Source organism: Papaver somniferum, unplaced genomic scaffold (assembly GCF_003573695.1).
Source record: "Papaver somniferum cultivar HN1 unplaced genomic scaffold, ASM357369v1 unplaced-scaffold_99, whole genome shotgun sequence".
Lineage (NCBI taxonomy): Eukaryota > Viridiplantae > Streptophyta > Magnoliopsida > Ranunculales > Papaveraceae > Papaver > Papaver somniferum.
In genome coordinates this window covers 3,895,478-3,905,748 of record NW_020653081.1, presented here as the reverse complement: position 1 = coordinate 3,905,748, position 10,271 = coordinate 3,895,478, and positions in this window count along the sequence as shown.

The window sequence follows — 10,271 nt, the reverse complement described above, 5'->3', positions numbered from 1 at the left end:
TTTCCTGGCCACAGAGAGACCCATTATACAAGTGAAAACTACAGGGAGACCCATTCTCCCAGATTTTTCCACTGTCAAACCCACAGACAGAAAAGTTCAGGCGCGCACCCATTTTCCCGTCAAAAATTCGTAGCAGACCCATAATTTATGAAATTCTGCTTCTCAGTTTTTAAAAGGCCAAACTACCCTTTTCTTCGAGCGACGAACAGAGAGAAGTGAGAAGAAAACAATGGTGAACTCCGATTCTTCGTTTTTAACATTTGGATTTTTCTCTTTGTCAAATCTTTTCCCAAATCCTTTTCTGAATAATCTTCTCAATAAAACTAGGGTTTCTGTTTCATATTTGGAATTTCTTCTCTTTGGTAATCCAACTTTCATCATTTCCATAAAAACAGAATGATAAGATTAACGGTGTTTTGTTTGATAATCTTCGTCCCCCTCATATTCGGTATCTTACAGCAAAAGGTAAGATTTCACCATTCTCTGCTCTTGTAGTGTTTTGATAAATGTCCAGAGAGTTTAATTATGTGAATCATCAGTAGCATTTTTCTAGTATAAAACATGATTTCTCCATTCACGAGTGTATCCTACTGATCTAGTTCATTGTGTTGTCTTTGATTGCACATGCATAAGATGTTATGCATATTTTTTTTGTACTGCATAACTTGTTATGCACATTTTCTTTGTACTGCATAACTAGTTATGCATATTTTTTTGCATCTGCAGTGATTTATGATAAGCATAACCTTTGATGCACATTGTTTTGTACTGCACAATGTCTTATGCATCTGCATAACTGGTTATGCACATTTATTTTACTTGTGCTACATAACAAGTTATGCATCTGCATAACTGGTTATGCACATTTTCTTTGTACTGCATAACTAGTTATGCACATTTTCTTTGCATCTGCAGCGATTTATGATAAGCATAACCTTTGATGCATCTGCATAACTAGTTATGCACATTGTTCTGTACTGCATAATGTCTTACGCATCTGCATAACTGGTTATGCACTTTTTTTTGGTGCCACATAACAAGTTATGCACATTTTCTTTGTACTTCATAACTAGTTATGCACATTTTTTCTGTACTGCATAACTGGTTACGCACATTTATTTTTATGCCACATAACAAGTTATGCATCTGCATAACTGGTTATGCACATTTTTTTTGTACTGCATAACTTGTTATGCACATTTTCTTTGTACTGCATAACTAGTTATGCATATTTTTTTTGCATCTGCAGTGATTTATGATAAGCATAACCTTTGATGCATCTGCATAACTAGTCATGCACATTGTTCTGTACTGCATAATGTCTTATGCATCTGCATAACTGGTTATGCACTTTTTTTTGTACTGCATAACTTGTTATGCATCTGCATAACTGGTTATGCACATTTTCTTTGTACTGCATAACTAGTTATGCACTTTTTTTTGTACTGCATAACTTGTTATCCACATTTATTTTTGTACTGCATAACTGGTTATGCACATTTATTTTTCGTTAACTGGAAGTGAAAGTATCAAAGTAAAATAAAATGTTGATTTTGTTTGTGTTTCGTTCATTTTTTTTCGAAATGTTGTTTCTAGAATTTGTAAACTGTAAGTAGTTTCTAGGTTGGTTTTTTAGAGTATGAAATTGATTTTTCATCCATTTTTGTTGAAATTGATTTTTTTTCTGTTTCTTCTACTTGATTTTTTCTTCTTCGTCTGTTTCATCCATTTTTGTTGAAATGTATTCTAGGGTTTAGTCAAAAATGATTTACTTCTTTGAATCATCGATTTTAAATGATTTATTTCTTTAAATGATGGAGAAAAAATCTTTGCAGATCCATTACAGAGATTAATGGAGGAATAAAGAAAGAAACCGGCGGAGAAGAAAAAAAATTATGCCCCAAAACGATGAAGGGTAATAGAGTCTTTCAGTACGTTTTAAATATTTTTAAATAATTATGGGTGCGACTGTATCAGAAATTAATTGTGGGCCTGGCGGTAAGAATTTTTTTTTTTGGGCCTGCGCCTAAGTTCCCCATTATACAAGGCCTACCATTTTCTTCGCCCACGGCCCACCTAGACTAAGAAGATAGGGGGTGTCTAAACTAGATAAAAATATCAAGTTACCCTCACAATGAAAATATAATTCTAAGTCTTAATCCTTCTAAATTTGAAACCTATTCAAGTCTTTTGAAAATTGAAACCTTAAAATCATTTCTCTTATAAACCAAAATTAACTGCATCGATTTAAAGGAAATTTTATGATCCATTTTCTATTTTATTTTTAAACTAAACATCGTTGATTGCAACCCATTACCCGTAATTATATTTGTGATTGGTTTATCCATTCAAAATTGAAAATTACAAACGATTTCGGATTTTCGTATTTAACCATAATTGGTCGACGTTCATGTCCATATTGACTGAGTCCTACGATAATAGGTCGGTGTTTATGACCACGTCAACCGATTTATCTTGTATGTGTTTTCTGGTTGAATAATATTTAACCAAAATTTGTCGATGTTCATGTTCATATCGCCTTATTTTGGTATGGAAGAAATAACCAGTTTTATGTATGTTTTATTTTTGCTGCTAGAAATTAAAAACATAATGTAACTGTTCACATAAACCGATTATATATCTTTTAATTTCTTAACTTCTAAGCATAAATAACCACTTAAACCGATTCTTAGTGCAAAAAATGCCAACTTCTATATGTAATTTTTAACCTAGAATCGGTTTTTATGAGCATTTGTACGGACTGATTTTTTTAGTGCATTGTCAGGAATCGGTCTATGTGTAACCTTTATTTCAAAGCCTAGCTACCTATGAAGAATCCAGGAACGATGCTAAACAATCTTCTTAGTATACTTTATAGGCTATGAGAGGAATTATCCTTATTTGCATCCAATTGGTGTACACGAGTTTGCGCTCAAGCGTCTAAAATTCATATATAAATAAACAGAGCTCTACTTAGATAGTCACACTATGGACATCAATATCCGGAGTCAACAAATCACATGTGGATAGATCAAGAAAATGGATATGGAGATAAATGGTTTGCGAACGGTGTTTCCCAGAATATTTACGCCAAGATGAACCCTAATGGATTGACTATTGAGGTATTGGTCTTAATCTTAATTTTTTAGTATCAACTCAGCTGGTATATACAAGCGACCCATTGGTCGATTTATTGAATTATGTATATTTTTATTTATTTTTATTTTTTTACGTGATAGTTCAGATTGATCATGCGTTCCACGCTTACTTAGGCGACGGAGACAGGGAGAACATACACATATTATTTATTTATTACATAATAGTTCCCATGGATCATGCGTTCTACGCTTGCTTAGGCAACAGAGACAGGGAGAACACACACATATTATTTATTTTATTTTATTGGAAAATTTTAAAAAAATAATAAAATATTGGTCTTGACCTCAATCACTATACTTCATCAGACGATATTAGTGTCCCATCATTTTTTTTATTTTTTGCAAAAAATAAAAACAGAAAGTGACATGGTTTCGACTCCGAGATACGATGACAACTACCATGTTATTTCTAACACCTGAGCTACGTCCTTTTATGAATTGACTCTTTAGTTTGAGTCCCTCATGTCCTACAACCAAGATGTTCCATCCACTTAGATTGGTTAGTGTTAATATGAATTGGTACAAGTTTCTAGGCTCTGAAGTTTATTTATTGCGACTAAAAATTAAAAGTTTCTCCCTTACCGCCAAGCTCAAATCTAACATTTTCCTCAATGTTTCTAATGAAAGAGCAATACCTAACAAGATGATTCAGTAAATAGAGAAGCCAGAAAGATAGTACCTGAGTGAAGAGTAACAATCCTTCTACGAAGAATAAGGAGGAAAATAAAAACCTAAAACAAATAACAACAATCTACAAAAACTACTAATATACAACATAAAAAGATAAGGGTAGCCAAGTACACCACAATATTTTTGTTTCAACCTATAAGTCGTCTACCGAATGTGATCGTCTATGGACAGAGTTGAGAAAATACGATAATTCGGTTCACACTTTGTGTGATCGTCTATGGATACGAGATCGAGACAAGACGACAACAAAGTGTGTTACTCGATAATAGGCTCGGTGATAACCAAACTCTATAGGATCACTTATCAAGTAATGCGGAATTAATGTATATGTGTATTTTACCTTATTATAATAAACAATTATAATGTGGAAATCAAAGTAAAAGACACAACAAGATTTTGTTAACAAGGAAACCGCAAATGCTGAAAAACCCCAGGACCTAGTCCAGTTTTGAATACTCTTAGAATTAAGCTGCTATACAAAATCTAATACCAACTTCGTATAGTTGAGACCAAGCAGACTCACGGAAATACTTAGTTCCCTCAATATCCCTGCGCCTTCGACTTCTAGAGTCACGCACGTGAATACCAAGTCATTTGGATCGTATTCCAAACAACAAAGGAATAATCTATTTGGTAACCATTCTAATCAATCTTGATAAAATATTTAGATGAGTTGTTGACAAAGGCTCTTCCGTTTAATCTATAAACTCCTTTGTCTGGTTTGATCAATCTATCCAATAACCACCAAAGTAGTCAAGTTTGGATTCGCACTCAATCAAAATAAATCTCAAAAGAGATATATTGAGAATACCGATCTCATGCAACTAATCAATCGAATAAATCCGATTCTAGTTGGATCCCAGCCGATCAAGCTTTGTGCACACAATTCACAAGATATGAAAACTAATAAGAAATCTTCTTCGTCTTCAAATCTTCTTTAATCTTCAATAACCTGCACAAAACCACTTGAATCTCTTGTGATCAATCACTCACCGAACGGAGTCTGTTAATAATAGATTATCACAAGATGTCTTTAGATCTACAAACAGTTCTAAAGATCCCATTGATACTCTGATCTAGTTTGAGTGAGTCTTATATCAGAAGAGAAGATTCTCAAGCATAAACAAACTAGTGCAATCAAAGTTTCAACAACCGTTAGTCAATAAAATCAATCGAAAACTAATAACAATGCAATTATCTAGTTTCCCACCAACGGTACTCGTAGAGCTTCTTGATCCCACAGAAGTCTTTAAACGAGCGGTCGTAAGAGATTTCACCTAATTAGGATACTTTCCTCTCTGAATAGACGGCTCCACCAGAAACAACAAGAAATGAAGTTGTTGACATCTTTTTACTGCAAATCCTTATTTAATATTTACATGGATTTGCATTCTTGGGATCGGTTATACCACACTTCTAAATGAGTTTATAATCGGTTCACCTATTTTCCAAGCCTACTATGTGATTGATCAAATTCCAAATCACATACATGGGTTCAATCGGTTCTACCAATCACTAGGATCATTTATACCGAAATATGGAAACACTTGTGATCGGTCACACCAGTCACTAGGATCGGTTACACCAGTTACAAGGATCGATTTCATCTACACATGGTATTACTTGTGATCAGTCACACCAGTTACCACGACCAGTTACAGCAATTACAAGGATTGATTACGCACACACTCATGATCGATAACACCAATTACAAGGATCGATCATACCATCACATGGTGATTACTTAGGATCGGTTACACCAATTAACAAAAATCAGTCATACCAAATCATAAGTCAGGCATTGTGATTAATTATACCAAGATACATAACCTAAGTTAATATTGGTTCTACCATCTCACACATATTGGTCATTCAAAGATTTGCAATGAATAGCCGGACCAATAAGCCTAATGATTTCCTTTTCGATTCACGAAACAAGTTCATGAATGTACTTCCTTTAAACAAATGTAAACCATTGTTTCCTAGGATGAAATCTTCACCATAATCCACACACATAATCATAACAATATATACAAGATTATGTAGATGTCATATCTGCGAAGTTCAAAAGATAAGCGTTATATTTCATAGTCTAATTCCCTAATATTATGATCATACTATTATGATCATGTCACATTACTAGAGTATTATACAATATGTACATTATATACAACTTCACAATTATGTTTTCAATATGCACGACTTGAAAGATACGCTAACAATGAAACAAGTTCAAGTCAATATTACTAACCTCAGGTGGAAGGATGATGTCGTCGTTGTAGTTCGCTAGTTCTTTGCATTCTTCATGTCTTCGGAGTAATACTTGTATGTCTCAACATTCCTAGACTTTCTAGTCTAACCTAAACGAAGTTGACTCTAGTATTTAATCAAACGACTCTAGATGAGTTTTGATACTAAAATATAACAACCAAACTTGGCATACCTACGCTTGGTGAGTCCAACCGAGCTATGCTCTAACACAACATACAACCGCCTCGACGGTCAATCAAGGTCAACATCACCTGTATAAAAAAGGCTCTAAAAATGGCTTCAATATTTGACCGTTAACCTTTGAAGAACTACTACCATTCGGTGTCTCAATTTCAACAACTCCATGAGGAAAAACAGTGCGGACCACAATAGGACTGGTGCACCGAAAACGTAACTTCAAGGGGAATAGATGTAAATGAGTATCATGTAGGAAAAAAAATGACCTAGAAAAAATGACTTTCTTAAAATATTTTTATCATGCGCAAGTTTCATTTTTTTCTTATACTCCTTAGCACTAACGTGTGCATCTCTACAAATCTCTTCCAACTCATTGAGCCAGAGCTTTCTATGAGCTCCTACTTTGTCAATTGAAAATTTTAGCTTCTTAACAACCCAATATGCCTATGTTATAACTCAATGGATAAGTGGCATGCCTTTCCATATACAAGTTTATAAGATGACATTCCAATAGGGGTCTTAAACGCAGTACGGTATGCCCATAAGGCATCAGTAAGCCTCGTTGACCAGTCTTTACGATTAGTATTAACTATTTTCTCTAATATTCGTTTTATCTCCATATTGGAAACCTACACCTGACCACTAGTTTGCGAATGATATGGGGTAACTACTTTGTACGTATACCATATTGTCTCATTAAAAGTGCAAATGGGCTATTGCAAAAGTGTGACCCTCCATCACTAATTACAGCTCGCAGTGTACCAAAACGTGAAAGTATGTTATATTTCAAAAATTGGACTATGACCTTGTGGTCATTGGTTTTACACGGAACCGCCTCAATCCACCTAAAGATATAATCTATAGCGACAAGTATGTAATAACCAACAGAATTAGAAAATGCACCCATAAAATCAACGCCGCACACATCAAAAATCCCTATCACAAAATACGGTTCAAAGGCATCATATTTCTACGAGAAAGGATGAGATTTTGTTTACAAAGATTAAGTCTATTATATGTCACTGTGAAAATAGTGATGAAAGATAGAATGAATCTTTGTTTATTCCGCATATTGATATTCCCTGATCCATATTTTTTATGTATATACTGTGCGGCTCCGTAAGTTCTCTTATGTTGAGTATTTCCGATTAAATTAATCATGGGTTTTCTTGTGATTAATTTAGTTGAGATTTTTGGATACAAATTCATATTCTTATGTGATTTATTAATATCCAAAGAAATCCTTCTTTTCTTGTGAAAGTAAGGTCGCTCTTGTTGTTCTTTCGGGAATGACATTTTATGGGGGAGAGTTCTTAATTGAACTTGTGCTTAATTGCCAAACCTTTGTGGGGAGTGTGGTTGTGGAATATTATAGGGGTTATCTTGTATCTTTATAAACTCCTTGATGAATGCATTTAGTTTCGACTATATGATTGCATCTAAAAGGTTGGTATGTACTTTGTTTTGGTCATGAAGTGTCTCTATGGAAATTTCATTAGGATCCCACTAGTTTTCGTACCTTTGATAATTTTATTGACAAAAAGGGGGAGCATTAATGTGAAGTTCACACTACAAATACAAATGGTTTTCGGATCATTATGTAAGGGGGAGTGCTTTTCATGTGAGATGAAGTATTGACTAGGGGGGGGGGGTGATATATATCACCATAGTATTGTTGTCAAAGTTGTGATACCATTGAACTTTGATGTTGTGTGATAATACTATGACACTGTATAACAATGATTGAGTGCTTTTGTTTTCTCATTGTTATGGATACAGATCTTCAACAACGATGATGTTGATTTGAATATCTTTGGAATCATTGGAGTACTTGGAAGTGACGAAGATTTCGAGTAATGTTGAAGAACCAAGGATATCATGCATGTGGATGAGAAGCTGCAAAGTTTATTTATTTTGTATTCCATATGTATTGTTAGTTTTGTCACTAAAATTGACAAAGGGGGAGATTGTTAGAGCACGTCTCGGTCGAACTCGCAAGCGTTTCTATCTTCAGCTTGTTTGTCAAGTTTAGTTTCCAAAACTATAAGTCTTGATTTCTACTCTACTTATACCTAAGTCTCGGACTTGGATAGAAAGTGTAGTTGAGCTATAGACTCCACGACGTTCATCATGAAAAGACGAAGAACTACTCACAGAACTGGTGGATCTTCATCGACAAAAAGGTATGTGGAGACTTGAACTTATCTATCACTCAAAAGTCGATCTACTCTATCTCCTATCTTGAGACAGAAGTCGTATTGCTATATAGACTTCGAGTATACAGATTTGCTATCTCGAGCCGAGTTTATCTCGCTTATCTATTTCTCGAAATATGTGTTGGTAAGATTTATCTTTGGCCAAGTTCATCTTTACAAGTGACGAAAGTCATGTTGATCATTTCAATTCCTTGAAAATCGCTTTGAAGAAAAATAGTGTGTGAATACCCTCTATTTAACATCCTCTAAGAATGTTTGAATGATTGAAATGAGAGTTTAGAATATATAACCTTGAATGGATATAAACATTGTATGTGAAGTCATACTTGTGTAAGTACAAAATCCTTGAACCAAAGTATGCGTACTTTACTGGTTTAGGATGTCCAGAAGCTAAGTCCGCGTACTGCAGGAAGTTCACATCCCGTGAATTTCTGCTGGAGTTTGTGAACTGAAAACAAGCTCAGTCCAGGTAGTTATGTATGCGTAACGATATGCATACTTGATTGGGTTATTTTCTAAAAACGGTTTATTCATGAACTAAAACATTTATAAATTAAGGAATGCAATCTTTGCAAACCGTGGCTATAATGTTCATGAATCAATTCGAGTGAATCAAAATCGTTTTTGCTATGATTGTGTCTTATATACTTCTATGAGATCTAAGCAATTGAACAACTCTCTAACTAGTTCTTTTGAGTCATTTGAACTACTTATGGTGAGATGAATAAGGTTGATATGAAAGTGCTCATATGGCTAACCATTGGTTAACTATTGTTGAACCAACTAGGTGTACACGTTTGGGTACGGTTACTCAAACCTAAATGAAGTTACATTTCATGTGTGTATAACAAGCTAAGTTCGATCTAACGGTTGAAAGATATTAGCTTGAATCTAATCAGGTTTTCATCTAACGGTGAATATTGAATGCTTTGTTACCAAGGTAACTTATATTGCAAACCCTGATTTGGATACTATATAAAGGAAAACTCTAGCAACTGGGAAACCTAATACCCACACCTCATGTGTGATACTAGTTGTATAAGCTAGAGTCGATTCTCCTTTAACCTTAGGTTTCTACCGAGACCCTGTAAGTTAACGACTTGAAGACTTCATTGGGATTGTGAAGCCAGACCCAACTATTTTCTCTGTAGTTGCATGATCTGATCTTGCTGTTTCTATCGTATCTGAGTGCAATCGTAAATTTGGTTTGAGATTGATTTCTTCGATAGGAAAGATAGAAAAGTAGTCACAAACATCTTCGTCTCATCGTTTGTGATTCCACAATATCTTGTTTAGCTAGTCGATTAAGATTATTGTGAGGTGATTGATATTTCTAGGCTGTTCTTCGGGAATATAAGACCGGTTCATTAAAACACGAAATAAAACTCGTAGGTATTTATGTGGGAGATAGATTTATCAATTCCTATAGACTTTTTCGTGTGATACAGATTTGTTTATTAAAGTCTTCGACTTTGGGTCGTAGCAACTCTTAGTTGTGGGTGAAATCATCTAAGGGAATCAAGTGCATAGTATCTTGTTGGGATCAGAGACGTAAGGAGGACAACTGTACCTTGGATCAGTGTGAGATTGATTGGGGTTCAACTACAGTCCAGACCGAAGTTATTTTGTAGTAAGCTAGTGTGTGTTCAATCCAGAATAGGTCCCGGGTTTTTTATGCATTTGCGGTTTCCTCGTTAACAAAACTTATGGTGTCTGTATTATTTCTTTTTCGCATTATATTTTGTTATATAATTGAAAT